At 46.3% G+C, this 15975-nt stretch overlaps 4 non-coding genes across 4 annotated transcripts; 1 reads left to right on the forward strand and 3 right to left on the reverse strand.

Annotated features, from left to right (window-relative positions):
* Window positions 1–521: 521 nt before the first annotated feature.
* On the forward strand, window positions 522–613 carry trnar-ucu (transfer RNA arginine (anticodon UCU)). Its single transcript is given in 2 exon segments — window positions 522–558; window positions 578–613. It is a non-coding gene; the product is annotated as a tRNA-Arg (tRNA).
* Window positions 614–4692: 4079 nt separating this feature from the next.
* Window positions 4693–4784, reverse strand: trnar-ucu (transfer RNA arginine (anticodon UCU)). The gene is given in 2 exon segments: window positions 4693–4728; window positions 4748–4784. It is a non-coding gene; the product is annotated as a tRNA-Arg (tRNA).
* An 816-nt stretch (window positions 4785–5600) lies between these two features.
* On the reverse strand, window positions 5601–5692 carry trnar-ucu (transfer RNA arginine (anticodon UCU)). Its single transcript is given in 2 exon segments — window positions 5601–5636; window positions 5656–5692. It is a non-coding gene; the product is annotated as a tRNA-Arg (tRNA).
* An 872-nt stretch (window positions 5693–6564) lies between these two features.
* On the reverse strand, window positions 6565–6656 carry trnar-ucu (transfer RNA arginine (anticodon UCU)). Its single transcript is given in 2 exon segments — window positions 6565–6600; window positions 6620–6656. It is a non-coding gene; the product is annotated as a tRNA-Arg (tRNA).
* Window positions 6657–15975: the final 9319 nt, after the last annotated feature.

A 15975-nucleotide genomic window follows, 5' to 3' on the forward strand; every position in this document is an offset into this window, starting at 1 on the left:
TTGTTCCTACATCGACTCAATGTTGCTCCATGTGATGTTAAAGGACCAGAAAACACCAACACGTCCTGAAACCAGTGAAACCAGTGAGGTCACCACACTGAGACAGATTCAACAGATTAATGACACTAATTATAGATTTTATTGAGCAAAATGATTAGTCACACTGCTCCTTTAACGGGCCAGACACCACTGTACACTGTGTGTGTGTGTGTGTGTGTGTGTGTGTGTGTGTGTGTGTGTGTGCCTGTGTGTGATGGGTTCATGTTGACATGACATCACTGGGTCGCTGACAGAAGCCTCCTTTGTTTGGAGCGTCAGCGTCGCCTCACAACAAACCTCACTGATCACATATTGTGCTTCAGCCATCAGTCTGACACCAACATGTGTCTGTAAAGTCTTTAAAGTCTTTGTCTTTTTGTCCTTCAGTCCAAAGAGGAAACACAAAGTTGGTATTTAAACTCATTTAAAACAAAGATTAACAGGCTCAGATCTGATCTCTTATTCATAAAGCCAGGCTCAGAGGCTCTGTGGCGCAATGGATAGCGCATTGGACTTCTAGTACAGCACAGGAGAAGTGATTCAAAGGTTGTGGGTTCGAGTCCCACCAGAGTCGACTCTTATAGTTGCTGTTAATACACAAACAAATCTACGAACCAACAGTCTGTATTCATAAAACTGACAAACATCAACTCAACTGTGAAACTGTCGTAAGAACTGAACGGACCCTGGTTCTGAGGGGTCCAGAGGACAGAGGGAGCCGTGATCTCACTGGCTGGTTTGCAGATTTAGTGATTTTCTCTCAGGCCCAGAATGATCAACATTAGTTGTAACTTTAACATTAACAGCTGTTTAATAAATGAAAGCATTTCACTAACTATTGAAGCTGCTGTCTGTTAAATATCTCTGTGTCTAACAGTATCAGTGCGGCAGCTGTCTCAGATTTAGTCTCAGTCTGTAAATGTTCATCAGTTTTAGTTATTTTATCTTTCATAGTTTTAGTCGTCACTTTCAGTCAAAATGTAACTTTTAAAAGTTGTTTGTTGTCGCTGACAGACCTGACGAACGATGAGTTCAGGGTCTTTACAGATTGTTATTTCAGCGTCTTCTGATGCATTCAGACGTGGTGAGACAGGTTCAGCCCACCTGCTGCTCACAGGTACGATGTTCTGAAACTCACCCAGCTGGTGCCGAACCAGTGACACCAATACAAACTAATAATCCTGCGATCAAACTCGAGGCGAGTCTTTACTTCACTCACTGAAAACAAAACAGAAATATCCTCGTTTTCATCATGAGATCTATTTTCAGCTCGTCACCGTTATGGTTTTAGTTTTTAAAACTGGTGTTTGGGCGGTACCGCCTGTCTCTCCGCCTACAAACAGAAATGTTCTGGTATCCCTGCCCACTTCATCCAATCAGGTCGATTCCTGTCTGCTCGGAGAACACAGAGAACCGGATCCTCCTGTTCTGGTACCGACACCGGCACCGGTGGATCGGGGAGAAGCTCCCAGTGTGTGTGTGTGTGTGTGTGTGTGTGTGTGTGTGTGTGTGTGTGTGTGTGTTCAGATTAGAGATTACAGAGTCATAAATTCTTCCTATAATTCAGTATGTAGGACAGTTACACTGTGTGTGGTCTCACTGTGTGTGAGTGTGTGTGTGTGTTTGAAAACACACACACACACACACACACACACACACACAATAGCTCCCCTCTGTCGTCCTGCTGCGTCCATTGTGCTCATGGCGTCGAGCAGCTTCACACACACACACACACACACACAGTGAGGCTAACAGGTCTGACAGTTGGATCAGGACGAGTCAGCACCGACCACACACACACACACACACACACACACACACAGTGATGCTAACAGGTCTGACAGTTGGATCAGGACGAGTCAGCACCGACCACACACACACACACACACACACACACTCACTCACACACACTCACACTCACACACACACTCACACACAGTTATTTAAGATTAATAACTTTAAATCTTGATGTCAGAGTCGAGAAATGAACTCGAAGCTGTCAGCTTTGTTTTTTTACTCATCAGACGAATAACGAGACTGAAGGTCCGATCGAGCAGCACCGGATGAAGCGGGTCAGACTCTGAGGACGGCAGATACGATCAGAGTTCATGTAAGAGAAGAAGAATGATGTAAAAATAGTGTTTGTTGTGAAACTGGTCCGGAGGGAAACATGAAGTTTGAGTCTGCTCGCTCTCCTCTGGTTCTGTTTCACTACAGTTTGTTCCTCCTCGGTTCTGGTCCAGAGGTGAAAACAGGACAAAGATCGTGTTTTACAAGGAGAACGTTTCTGGAATTTGACCCGAGTGAGATTAATAAAATATAATCTGATGACACAAGTGAGTCTGGGAACGAGTTGACACCGCTGCCTGTTCCATCATATTCAACGACGAGACGTCTGAACGTTTCCAGCAAAGTTTGTCTCTTGAAAGAAACTTTCAACCGTCGTCGTGGCAAATAAAGCAGATATTATTGATGAGACGTCAGGACATTTAAAACCGTGTCTGTTGCATTAAAACTGAACATCTCTGATGAGAAGTTGGGACGTTTCCAGCAAAACCAATTATATCTCACGAGATTTCAGGACAGTTTTAGCAATGTTTGTTCTGCAAAACTAAATATTTTTGACAAGATGTGGGACAAACCCAAACATTTGACAATACTTCGGGACGTTTCCACCCCTCTTTGTGCCAACTGAGTTGAATATTTTTTAACATTTTAGCAAAGTTTGCTGTGTCGAAACTGGATGTATTTGGCGTGATGTCTGTGGCAACCAAACCAGACAGGACATCGGGATGTTTTCTCGTTAGAAAACCAGATATTTTTGATGAGATTTTCGTTTTTCACGCACGAAACAGAATATTTCCTGAAAAGATGTTGGGACGTTTCCAGCTGTGTCTGTGCGACAGAACCAGTGAAAGCTGTTCCTAACACGAAGGTTTATTTCTGTACTGTACGACATTATGGTCCTTACAGAGCAGCTGGCGTGGCTCAAAACTCAACTTCTAAACTAAAACACCAGAGAACCACTCAGACACACCTTTACACAGGTCTTCAGAGGGAAGGCTAAATACAGGGGATCTATTTTCTGCTCTATTGTCCTGTGTTGTATTGTGGGAAGTGGAGTCCTCTCAGCGGACAGATGAAGACTTTAAATGTGTCATCAGCTGCTGTGACTGCGTGGAAATTCCCTCTTTATGTATTTATGGTTATAACACTAATAGCACTCAGTTAAGTGTGTGTGTGTGTGTGTGTGTGTGTGTGTGTGTGTGTGTGTGTGTGTTTTAAATTAGTGGAAAGAAACAAAATGACAGACGACCAGAGTTTTTATGGGAAGACTGGAATGATAGAGAGGACGGGGGGGCAGTGATTCATGATGGGAATGTACAGAGACACACACACACACACACACACACCTACAGCCGCTCCAGCTGCACACACCTGGTTTAAACCATAAACACATTGAACACATCACAGTCATGTTTCTACTGATGTCAACACTGAAACCGCTGCTTCTGACCAGGAATCTACTCGTGACTCAAATATTAACATAAAACTCAGACTGCAACCGAGTTTACTGTAAATACTCCAATACCATGATCCTTCAGGACCCAGAGCTCGGTCGGAGACTCCAGTACCGACCGCCGGGGGCAGACATCAGGAGGTACATGTAATAATAGAGGACGGACAGCTGACTGTTCTCCTCAGCTCTTTCTGATTCCTCAGCCTTCCAGGGAACGAACAGTCCTGGTAACATTCATATTTTTATCACATTTAGAAAAATGCAACTTCTCAACATGATATCAGCGCTTCATCAGGTACAGAGGGATCAAGTTTCATATTAATTCATAAACAAACTTCATGGTGTTCACAGGAGATCAAGCTGTACATCTACTCCAGCCTTCTGTCCATAAATCCAAAGTCTGTAAAGATCATCAAGACTTATTGTTTTTTAATTAAAACTGTTTATTTCAATAACGACGGTGAGAACACAACCTTTCTCCATGTTCACTTAAAGCGAGAGTTGATTAATGATTCTTCTCTTTGGTTATATTTGTGGTAAATCTTTTAAAGTCCCTGCAGCCGTCGCCGGCCTGTAACTCGGCGGATGTATTGCTAAAGCTATTAGCGAGCTAGTCACCCAAGAATGGCAGAGAAAGTGCAGCCAAAGTGCCCCGATGCTAACATGCTAGCTCGACAGCGGTGAGTACTTACAATAGCCACGTTCGTTGTTTATGTTCATTATGATAATCTGAGGTGTCTCTCAGTCTCTGGGCCTGTCGCTCAGCAGCTAACGTTAGCACAAAGCACACACCTGCAGCAGGAAGGATCGCTGTGGTGTGTTCATGATTGTGGATTTAACAGAGTTGTTTATGTATTTATTGGACTAAAACAGCAAAGCGAGCTTGTTTAGCTAACTACTGCTAGCTTCATGTTTCTTTTCCCTGAACACCAGCGGCTCCACGCTCTCCTCCTCCTCAGAACATGAGAGCCTCAGTGTTTCCTCCTGTTTTCATCCGAGTGTCACAGTTCAGCAGGTTTCCATCAAACCTCCAGAGGAACGTGAAACTAAACTTGTAAAATCTGAGAACAAGAGTTTATGAGCCCCATCAAGCAAGTTCAGATGTGAAACCTTCAGTCGCTGTGTTTAAAGCTCGACTCTGGTGGGACTCGAACCCACAACCTTTGAATACCGTCTACTGTGTCGTACTAGAAGTCCAACGCGCTATCCATTGCGCCACAGAGCCTCACGTCTGCAGGAAGTCACACAGTCAGTGGTGTGTGTGTGTGTGTGTGTGTGTGTGTGTGTGTGTGTGTGTGTGTGTGTGTGTGTGTGTGTAATAATCATATATATTTACTGTATGTATCCATGTATTTGTGTGTGTGTGTGTGTTGTTTATGTTGTTTACTGCGTTGCTCTGAGGTTGGAAACACTGCGGTATACATCTGTCGCCAGACACACACACACACACACACACACACACACTCACAGCACCTCACAGTGAAGCCTCTGTCCGACCTCAGACTTCACTAAATTGTCGGACTAATTATTATAAACGACAAACAGTGGTCGCCGGGGAAACCATCCTGCCACATCCCATAATTACACTGCGTTGGCTGGATATTAAAACTGCTCCACATACTGGAGATGGTTGGGGTGCGTTTGATTTCTGCCTCCTGTGAAATCAATGGCCGCTTGTGTTCGTTCAACAAACACTCTGTATGTTGGTGTGGAGGAAGGACGCGACTGAGGCGGGTCAGAGCGTCACTGATGCCTTCATCGACCACAACTTTCTCTGAAGCACAACACTGGTGGGACTCAAACCCACAACCTTTGAATGCCTCCTCCTGTGGTTACCTAGAATGTCCATTGTGCCACAGAGCCAGCTTTACGTAAGAGTTAACTCAGCTGTCAGCTGCTTCTTTGAAGGCTCACTGTCTTTAATTGGTGGGACTCAAACTCACAACCTCTGAGCCACTCCATAAAATTAACACTCATTATCTGAACTATGACAGAGGTCACAATTTGCTGCCTTGTGTTACTAAGTGCATTTCCAAGTGGCTGACTCTGGTGGGACTCGAACCCACAACCTTTGAATCACTTCTTCTATGTCTACCTAGAAGTCCAACGCGCTGTCCATTGCGCCACAGAGCCTGATACTGCTTGTGTCCATCAGACTTGGACTGTAGTATCTAAAGTTAAACTTGTAGGGGATTTAAACCAACAACCTTCACATTTCTGCCTGTTGCACCAATAAAATCCTACTGGATTCTTGTCTGGGTCGTTTGATGTTATTGCACGTGGCTTCTCACAGTCAGACATTTATTTATTTTCAATAAATGTTTATTGTATTTCATGCTCAGAAAACATATTAACAGACATTAAAAGTGCACAAGGAGCAGATTAATTAATTTAAGCAGTCTGACTGCTTCCTTTTCTCTTTATCTGAAGGTTGACTCTGCTGGGACTTGAACCCACAACCCTTTCAAATGCTTCTTCACAAGTTTCCTGCATCACAGAGACACTGTCATCAATCAGACTTCCTTCTGTTGGACTTTATACTCCATCACTACAGAGTTCAGCTTCATGGGGATTTAAACCAACATCCTCCACATTTCTATATTCTTATTAGTTCTGTATTTATTGGCATGAGGCTGATTTCTCCTCTGCACTTTAAAGGGTTTTTATATCAATGTGGACCTTTGAACGTCTCCTCCTGTTTGACTAGAAGTCCATTGCGCTGTCCATTGTGCCACAGAGCCTCTGTGACCAGAATGAAGATCCTGATCTGGATCATTGAACACTCGTGTGCTTCACTTCCTGAAGTCACAAAGGGGCCAAAAAGCATGAAGACATTAATTAAAGCAGTATTATGTAGAATTTGGCCCAAACAGGATGAAACTGTGCAAAATGTTCAGGGACTGACTTCAGAAAACAACGTGAGAGGAACTACTTTCCTGTGTGGCCAGAGGACTGCAGCTCTGTGGCCTCTGGAGACAGCAGAGGAAACATGGAGGTATAAAGGTCGACTCTGGTGGGACTCGAACCCACAACCTTTGAATCACTTCTCCTGTGTTTCACTAGAAGTCCAATGCGCTATCCATTGCGCCACAGAGCCTCATGAGTCAGCTGGTGTCATGAAGGGTTCTGACTCGTCTCACAAGTTCTGAGCCGCGATGTTTAAACTGCTGCGTGGCCTCAACGCTGAATCACTTCACTCACCGGACTGGAGTTTATAACAGAGACGAGGAGGGAACAGCAGGAACAGGAATAAAAGTGTTAAAGGAGAGTTTGTTTGGACTGACGGAGAGAGGAGGTGTGAAAGAGAAGGAGGGATGACACAGGAAGAAGACGAAGAAGAAGGAGAAGAAGAAGAAGAAGAAGAGGAGGAGGAGGCTTCATGTCTCCAAACAAACTGAGGCCAAGTTGAAAATCCTGCTGCTTGTTTATTATTCTGACAAACTTTCTCTGAGTCCTTCATCCCTCCTTCATCCCTCCTTCCTCTCCTCTCAGTCCAGGTCGACCCTCTGCAGTCTGAGCTCAGCGCTCGTCTTCTTCTTCTTCTTCTTCTTCTTCTTCTTCTTCTTCTTCTTCATCTCTGTTTCAAACAAAGCGGTGCTGAATAAAGTTTCTCGGCTCTGCTTTTGATTCGTCTCCGCGATCCAAAGATTCTTCTGCTTCCATTAAATCACTGCGCCGGGCCGCAGAGAATAAGAGACATCCCCACTTACTGGGTCGTTCTGTGGTTTCATCCCAGTTTTGCTTCCAACAAACAAATAAACATGCCACAAAAAAAGATGCAAACTGTTTGTCACAGAAAGCGCAGATGTAGAGAAAGTTCACCATCCAACTCCCAGCTCACCATTTCCTTTTCTCTAAGCATTTTATCTTTAACTGCATGTTTTGGCCTTTACTTATAGGACGGCTTACAGACATGTGGATGTGAGCGAGGGGCAACAGGTCAGCCTGAACTCTGGGCCTCTGCAGCGAGGACAGAGCTACTGGAGCTCCCCTCCAAGCACTTTATCAACAGTGTTCTGACAGTTGCACATTCGCAAAACAATGACGTCAACTCAACTGAGCGGCTGGAGACGCGGCGCGATGGCGGAGAGGAAGAAGCCGTCCAGACCGAAGCTTCATCTCACGAGCGAAGACGACACCAGCGTCAGCTTAAAGATGAATCGTTTCATGTCGGAGCGGAAACATCAGAAATATGCTGAAACATCTCTCCACACATCACAGGCTCAAATTCCACGAATACCAGGATGATCACACACACACACACACTGTTGCTACAGATAGCAAAGGATTCTGGGACACGCCAGCTGTTTCCTCCAAATTTGGGCAAAAGAAAAGCTGATTCGATATGACATCACCATCGACTTATTCTCTTACAAACAAACAACGAAAAAATGATTCTGTCGATCTGCAGACGCCTGAAGGCAGCACAGGGCCCGTTACAACCACACACACACACACACACACACACACACACACACACACACACACACACACACACACTCAGCATCAATCAGAAGCCAGTTTGACCCAGTTTATACAGTGACGTGTGTGTTTGCTCTCGACAAAGTGTGTTATTAGTGAGATCGATGCTCAGAAGGACTCAGCTGTCATCTGCCTGCCAACACACACACACACACACACACACACACACACACACATGCAATTATAATTCCATTAGTGTTTTTCTGAGGCAATAATCGAAGGGTCTTATTGGCTGACACGCAGAGATGCAATTCCCAATGAGTCAACCTTCACACACACACACACAGTATGAAGCCAAGACTCACACACACACACACCCTCCAGTGAAGTGGCGTGTGATTAGTCACTGCATGTCTGGGTACCGGCCAATGAGAAAAGATTTTCTCTCAGAGCTCTGAACTTTCTGCAGAAAACAGAAACGTCCCAGTCTTCCCAAAGAACCTGAACACACCGCCACATCTTTAATAATGTATGAACAGCTGCTGTGTTCAAGTGACTCTAAATAAGCCCGTCCATCACCGGGACAAACAGACTCCATGTTTCTACTCAAAGACAGAAAGAAGTTCATGTAGAACATTTGCTGAATTTACAAGAAGGAGACAATGATTCAGAATCTGTCAGAAACAGAGTTTCACACAGTTTATAAAGTTTGTTTTAACTCAACAACTCCTAAATCACTATATTTGTTAAGGGAGTCTGGTGATGTGCTGTCAGAACATCTGCTGCTAACATCAGCAGGTTATCGGATCGCTCTGGACAGATGTTGATACCAGGTCTGAACGGGGCCTCTGGTGGTGCCTTCACTGACTCTGTTGAAATCGCTTCCTCTCTGTGCCTTCATGACATTCCACATTTTTCTGTGCGGTCAGTTTGTTTTTAAAAGAAGCTGAAAGATGAGACGGAGAGAGAGAAAGTGACACAGAGAGCAAACAGGATGAGAGAGGATCAGATTCATGTTATCTCCCTCTGCAGATAAAGATCAGTGTTGAATCTGCCTCCAGAGAGCAGCTGCAGTCACACGCACAGTGATGATCCAACTCACTCTGACAATAACAACATATAACATGACAGACTCAGACAGTTCGGACCGTACTAACAGCCTGTGAACAGAGTTAAAGAGTTAAAACAGTCTAAAACTCCTCCTGCTGCCCCCTACAGGCTGCAATGTCCACTGCAGCCTCCAGAAGTGACCAGACTCAATATGTTTGTTCAAATCAGAGCGGTTCATCCTCTGAGGAGCCGGACCGGACCAGCACATGTGATGCACTTCAGATTCTGACATGTTTAAACTGAGGAGAGGTCCGAGGTCACAGGACGGAGGACCGAGGCTGCCAGAATAAAACATAAATAAATACAAATTCTATTAAATGCACCAAAAATGATTAAAAAAAATGATTTTTAATCTCATGTATTTATTTTTTATGTTGGCACAGACTGTCACACTGACGTCATCAGCTGTTAATGACGTCATTAATACAATCAGAAGAATCATCAAGTGACAAAATGATGGTGATGATGAAAAATGTGTGAGGACACACACACACACACACACACACACACACACACACACACTCATTTACACACTTCCAGGAGCAGGACGTACACGCGCACAGTGTCTCTAAACTTGGACAGGACGCGTGCACGCGCACGCAGCTACATGCCTTTAAAAAAATAAAACTTTGATGAGAGAAAATCTTTACAGAAACATGAAGCTTTTAAATCAGACACTGGGGCTGACTCGGGCTTTTATTGTGAAAAGAATTATTTTTCTTCTTCGTGTGTTTTGCTCTTTGTGTGACAGCTCTGAGTGAATTTATGGTATTTTTATGTTTTTAATATGTTTTTAAAATCATTTCTGTCTTAATTTGGAGGAGCATGTGTGATATCCGCCCTCGAGCTGTTTGTAGAAATGTAAAAAGAAGAAGAAGAAGAAGGAGAAGAAGAAGAAGAAATGGTCCTCCAGGCTGAAGGAGGCTCAGCCGGTTAAAATGAGTAAAAAGTGTCCGTACCCTGGTGCCGGTGGGGAGCGGAGACATGTAGGTCCAGCAGCCGGTGATCGTGTCCGTCTCCCCGGTGTCGCTGCGCTGTGACCGGCCGGTCCGGACGCATTGGACTCAGAACTTCTCACTTTCTTTCCAGAAACTTCACTCCCGCAAAGTTTCACGCACCAAAAAGCAAAAAGAAAAAGAAAAAGAGGGAGAATCCATCCAACATCTGTCCGGAGAAAGCTTCATGTAATCTCTGCACCCGCGTCCACACGAACCCAGAAGTCCAGAACAGGAGAGCAGAACTTTCACACGGTGTTCCGAGAGCCCAGCTGCCGCTGAGAGCTGATCCGAACCGGCGGGGTGGAGATGAGCTCCGAGCGGCGGAGAGTCATCGACCCGTCTGCTGCTGCAGGAGGAGGAGGAGAGAGGGGAGGGGGGGGAGGAGAGAGGGAGGGGGGAGAGGAGGGGAGGGGGGGGGGAGAGAGGGAGGAGGGGGGGGGGAGGAGAGGAGGGGGGGGGGGAGAGGAGGAGGGGGGGGGAGGAGGGAGGGAGAGGGGGGGAGAGGAGGGGAGGAGGGGGAGGAGAGAGGGGAGGAGGAGGGAGAGGGGGGGAGGAGGGAGGAGAGGGGGGGAGAGAGAGGAGGGGAGAGGAGGGGGGGGGTTGGAGGAGGGAGGAGGAGAGGAGAGGGGAGGAGAGAGGGAGGGAGAGGGGGGGAGGGAGGGGGGAGGAGAGAGGGAGGAGGAGGGAGGAGGAGAGGAGGAGAGGAGGGGGGGGGGGAGAGGAGGAGGGGGGGGGAGGAGGGAGGGAGAGGGGGGGAGAGGAGGGGAGGAGGGGGAGGAGAGAGGGGAGGAGGAGGGAGAGGGGGGGAGGAGGGAGGAGAGGGGGGGAGAGAGAGGAGGGGAGAGGAGGGGGGGGGTTGGAGGAGGGAGGAGGAGAGGAGAGGGGAGGAGAGAGGGAGGGAGAGGGGGGGAGGGAGGGGGGAGGAGAGAGGGAGGAGGAGGGAGGAGGAGAGGAGGAGAGGAGGGGGGAGAGAGGGGAGGAGGAGGAGGAGGAGGTCCAAAACCCATCAGAGGCAGACAGGCCGAGGCTCCTGACAGCCGTCCAGCTGTTTACAGAGAACAAACACTTTCTAAGAACGGGTCAGAACTGCAGGAATGTTTCCTGTAGTTCTGCAGACAGAAAGTCCTGGAGGTGCTGAGCGAGCGGACACACCTGTCTGCAGGAGGAGCACAGGTGAGATCTGATGGACACTGTGTGATTTAAAGGTGTAACCTGTGAGGAATGACCCAGGAAGTGGGTCGGCCAGTTTTCATAGTGGCCGAACTGTGTAACTACATCGTCCATGATGCACTGCGGCCCAAAAAGACTTTCTCCCGTCAGCTGACATTGTGAAAGAAGCGGCTGTAAAATGGTTGATGCATGTTTCTGAGCATCACAACCCCGAGACAAGACTCCCTCACTGTCAGAGTTTGATCCATTCGGTCCGATAACGTTTGGAAAGTCTAGAAGAGCCGCCGATTAAATTATTTATCTCTATTCAAGTTAGTACGCTGAGCAGGAAGTTAGCCGGCTGGGTCAGCGCTGGTCTCTAGTGCACACGCTCCATGGGACAGAATAATGAAGACACAACGTGGTTTCAGCAGCCAGTTCACAACTTAGTCTGATGAGTCGACAAAACAAACTCACAAAAAGTCAAGACAGGAAATATTTTGACACCTATTTTCCAGAAAAATACAACCGCACTCCGTCTGAAGTCACGTTTCTCTTTAATACGAGATTAACTTCCTCGTTAACTCTCTGCTTTCCGCAGATCTGATCGGCTTTATCGGATCGGCCGATATTTTGCATTTTATGCATCTGTGAGATCGGCTGTAAAATCTTAATTCGGCGATCCGATCAATGACGTCATTGTCGTGCTGAAACTCCCCGCAGATGCTCCCGTTGCATAGATTGAGACGGCCTGTGTCCCACCCACTCCGAAGAAGCTCCACACCGACACGCCTGCCCGAACCCGACAGCTAGTGTTGAGCCCTGTCACGATGCGACGGACAATAAAGTTTTTTGAATCTTGAATCATTAGCTGTCGGATTCAAACAAACACGCCGGCGGTGCGGGACCCTCACTAAACTCACTAACCGGTGATCGTTGATCGCCCCCAAAAATCCTGGTTAACTCATCCACTCCGTTAAACAACTTAGTCCTGGATTCTCTGTTTGTCTCTTTTGTGTTTGTTCCCGACACGTCTGAGTTATTTGATTTATTCACATTGAGTCAACATAAAAGAAAAACTTAAAAGTGTGACGCTACGTACGGACAAAAAAAAGAGCGGGCGTGGAGGAAAGTGAGCGAGGAAGTCGGACTACCTGGTAAGTCATGGAAATACGTCTCAGCGCAGCATAGCTCCGATCGATCCGAACTCCATTCAGGGAACAAACATTTTAAAAGTTGTTTGCTTGTCGTCTGGCCGACAGACCTGAGTTCAGATCACAGAGAAACCTCTTTGTTTTGAGTCCAAGACAGATTCGTTCAGTCTCGTCTACCTGCTGCTCAGTTACTGTCCATTGATTTTAACACACCTGTTAAGAAGCTGCCTCAGCGGAGACAGATGGACGCTCTGCAGCTGAGACCTGGACACCGGTCGGCCTCAGGTAGAGCTGGAGGCTGCCGTCATCCAGACGCTGAAACTGAGGCAGACGGGTGGAGAAACGCCAGGCAGATATTATCTCTGCGCTACGTCTGAACGCACCATTAAAGTCAGAGTCGCAGGCAAATGATTTCTTGGCGTTTACAGTCGACACACGTGGCTACAGATGCAAACTGCTGCGTGGCCTCACTGCATCACATCAGCCAACAAGGGATCCGTCACGTACACGGACTGACCCGATAGCCCATTATTTTTAAACGGTCTTGTGAATTTCTGAATTGTGCAACACATTTTCATCATCCTGGGTTTTTTTTCTTCTTTGTGCTGTAACTGATCAGATCAGCGACTCTGAGTGTGTTAATACGATCAGCAGGACTAAATGTTCCTGTTGATCTGACGTGTGTCGTGTTGTGTGGAAAGTGTGTTCATGTGTGACGGACGGATGTGTCAGCAGACTGTCACTAACTGTACACACCTGCTGCTGGATGACACACACACAACAACACAACAGTCGTCATGGCAACCGCAGGTAGAAATTTCCAGGCAGCTCACCTTGATTCAGCTTCAGTTTCATTAAGATCCTGAATGACGCAGGAACACGCCGACAGTATCATTAAATATTAATGATATTTAACTCTTTTACTCGAGTATGACTTTTTACAGCACTGATCAAAGTACTTTTCTGGATATAAATGTACTTAAGCACCAAAAGTACAAGTAGAAGTACATTATACATATAGTTACATGTTTGTATAAACTGTAAAAATGTGCTTCTTGGCTCTGATGCAGCATGTAATCTATAAAGTAACTAGTAACTAAAGTTGTTGGAGTAAAAAGTTCAATATTTGCCTCCAAATTGTAATTATGTACAGCACTTGAGTAAAGTACTTAGTTACATTCCATCGATGCTTTGATACTTCAGTACATTTAATATCAAACTTTTACTCGAGTACTCTTCATCCGGGTGACTTTCACCTGAACCAAAGTAATATTTTAACACCACATCTTTACTTTTACTTGAGTATGACGTCTGGATACTTTTCCCAACACTGTTAACAGATAGATATGTTTCAGTCGGGACGTGTTAAAACTACTTTTCATGACTTTATTAGAGAGTAAAGCTGCAGAGAGACGGGAAACAGGATGAGAGGGAGGAGGAGGAGGAGGAGGAGGAGGAGGAGGTGACCTGGAGCGAACCGCCACAGGTCGGACTCAAAGGACACGGCCTCGTGCACGGAGCAGCCGGGGAGCTCAGGTTCGTCTTCAGTGAGTAACGTTAAAGTTTTATTACAACACATTTTTACACTCAAATGATTTTAAAGTGATCGAACACAACCTCATGTATTTACACACACACACACGCACACACATTCTTGACCACATCTGTTCCTTCCGAGCAACCAGTTTACCAGTCTGGACCAGTCAGAGCTTTAAACTGGACAAACACAACGTGAGGTAAACACACACACACACACACACACACACACACAGTGAAGGAATGCATACACAAACAGAAGCAGATGTAAGCAAGTGTGAACACTAAAAAATATAGACACACACACACACACACACACACGCACACACGGAGGGTAAACAGTGGTGGTGAGCTGGCTCTGGTCCTGACAGAGTTATTCCAAACTCAGACATTCCTCAACTCACTTTCCTCTCGACAATTACCCTCCGAACTCTGTGTGTGTGTGTGTGTGTGTGTGTGTGTGTGTGTCAGGACTCAAACAATAAGCTTAAAACTTTTCTGTCACCATTTAACAGAAAAACAGTCGAGGGAAAAAATCCCCCAAAAAATGGCTTCAGTTTGACCGGAGGGAGGACGCAGCACGACGTTTTATTCACTCGCTGTTCTGTAGCTTTAAAGAGACGTACGTATCCGTCAGCAATGACACGTAATTATCGTATTTGTACGATCAATTTGCCCTCTGTACGATCAATGATGACAAACGTGCAGGGTTCCCATGCGTCCTGGAAAACCTGGAAAACAGCTGAGCAGTTTTCCAGTCGTGCAGAAACAGCAGCATGTCCTGAAAAAGTCTTGTGTCGTCCTGGAACATTATTTAAACACAAACCACACAGTCCAGTCTGGTGTTAGTCAACTGCTGAGGTTAACAAACAGTGGAAACCGAAAACAAACTACAGTTCCCATGATGCTCCACTAGCTCAGAGAGCAGGCTGCTCATTAGCACTGAAGTGGGAGCACCTTGAGCCACTGCATGCACCTCAGCAGGGTCCAGGTCCTGGTTCTGCTCAAAGTTTGGGTTTTCAGTTTAGAGTTTGTTGGTTTGAAAATAATACTTCTTTACTCTCTGAAGGTTTTCAACCTGATGACCAACTGCTGACAAAACAAAAAATGGGATGGACTCGTCCTGTGTGTCCTTTCAGTACCGAGCCGTTTTCAAGTTGGGCTGGAGTTGAACAAACCTGATAACCTGACAGGTACCGGTACAGATGTGAATGAAACCCAACCCTGATGTAAAACCACTGCGAAATAAGCCTTCAAACATGGTTGCTGTCCGGGTTGTAAATATAGTCAGGGACATGGTTCTGATCATGAACGCCCTCTCAAATCGGACCAACAAATCGGAAAGTCAGAGAAAAAGTTGGTACACGAGTTGGCGAGTTGTCGCCATGATGACACTGAAACATGGCGATCAAAATGTAAACGCTGTGTTGATGGTAACATGAATATTTGCTCACACATTCAGTCAGAAGAACGACTTCCGAGCTCGGGAAGTCGGACCCTCTGAGGAGCACGTGAACGCAGCATCACTGAATCTTAAACTGTCACAGTCTCTGACTTTAGATGTTCAACATGAAACTTGATCAGCGGCGTCACAGCTGCTCCTCTGTGTCAACGAGCTGTAAACAAAGACAGGCAAGGACGAGACGCTTGATCTGAACCAGAGACGTGATACCAGGCGACCGGGACAGCGTTTGCCTGCAGCGTCCACATCAGTACAAACAGCTGGTAGCAGTGAGACTTCAACATCAGCTTCACCCCGTCAGGACTTTTTCCTCTGTGTCGTCCTGCTGAGCTCAGAGTGAACCGTCGTCTCTGGGTTTCACGTCTCGGCTGCTTCCTGAGTGCTGGATCAGCTCGCAGCTCCATGAAGTCACCGCAGCTCCGGCTGATATTCCATCTCTAATAACCCACCACATTTCCACTGCTAATGACACAGCGGCCGCCATCTTGGCTCTGCCTGCCGTCTCATTACAGGCTATCTGAGAAACTGACGGCGGCGAGGCGGCACGACGCGCCCAAACCTCCAGACCTGTGCGTGTGTGTCAGT

This window comes from Pagrus major, chromosome 2, assembly GCF_040436345.1.
Source record: "Pagrus major chromosome 2, Pma_NU_1.0".
Taxonomy (NCBI): Eukaryota; Metazoa; Chordata; class Actinopteri; order Spariformes; family Sparidae; genus Pagrus; species Pagrus major.